Genomic DNA, 867 nt, shown 5'->3' on the forward strand with positions numbered 1-867 from the left:
GTTGGTCTAGGTTGGACGTAAGTGTTACTGGTTCCACCCTCTTGGTTACTCCAGGAAAAATTCGGGTGATTTCGCCACGATGAGTTATAAAAGTTGGATTGCAGTCCTTGCCTCCCTTAGTTTTGGTTTTGGTTACCCATGTAATATACGGATTCGGGGTTCGATGGACATTCTTCAAACAAATGTCCTTCCCCACAATACACACATGCTATATTCTCAAATTGGTTAGGTGGTTGGGCTGCAAAACTGTTAGATCCATTAGTGGTAAGATTGTTAAGCATTAAGGATAATAAAGATACCTGAGATGCGAGTGAAGTGAGAGCGTCCACTTCATGTATTCCAGCGAATCGTCTTCTTCACGCTGCTCGATTGGTTGGCCATTGATAATTATTGCTAGCAATCCTCTCAATAATTTCGTAAGCCTCATTATAAGACTTAGAGAGGAGAGCACCATTAGCAGAGGTGTCCACTACCATCCTCGTGTGAGCGTTGAGACCATTATAGAATGTCTCAAGTTGAATGCAATGTCAGATTCCATGATGAGGGCACTTTCGTAATAACTCTTTGTACCTTTCCCATGCCTCATACAGGGACTTATCATCCATTTGTTGGAAGGCAGTGATCTCATTCCTCAACTTGGCATTCTTGCTCGGCGAGAAATACTTCATGAGGAATCTCTCGGCTAACTCTTTCCATGTAGAAATAGAGTTCGGTGGGAATGAGTTCAACCAGGCACAAGCTCTGTCCCTTAGCGAATATGGGAACAACTTCAATCGTAATGCATCTTCGGGTACTCCGGCTAACTTGAAAGAATCGCTCACTTCCATAAATAGTCTTAAGTGAAGATGAGGATATTCAGTAGGCATT

General features: G+C 42.8%; 1 non-coding gene across 1 annotated transcript; it reads left to right on the forward strand.

Moving 5' to 3' along the window:
* Positions 1-531: 531 nt before the first annotated feature.
* LOC121214943 (small nucleolar RNA R71) lies at positions 532-638 on the forward strand. Its single transcript, XR_005910679.1, has one exon. It is a non-coding gene; the product is annotated as a small nucleolar RNA R71 (small nucleolar RNA).
* Positions 639-867: the final 229 nt, after the last annotated feature.

The sequence above is a fragment of the Gossypium hirsutum genome, chromosome D02, assembly GCF_007990345.1.
Source record: "Gossypium hirsutum isolate 1008001.06 chromosome D02, Gossypium_hirsutum_v2.1, whole genome shotgun sequence".
NCBI classification, from domain to species: Eukaryota; Viridiplantae; Streptophyta; class Magnoliopsida; order Malvales; family Malvaceae; genus Gossypium; species Gossypium hirsutum.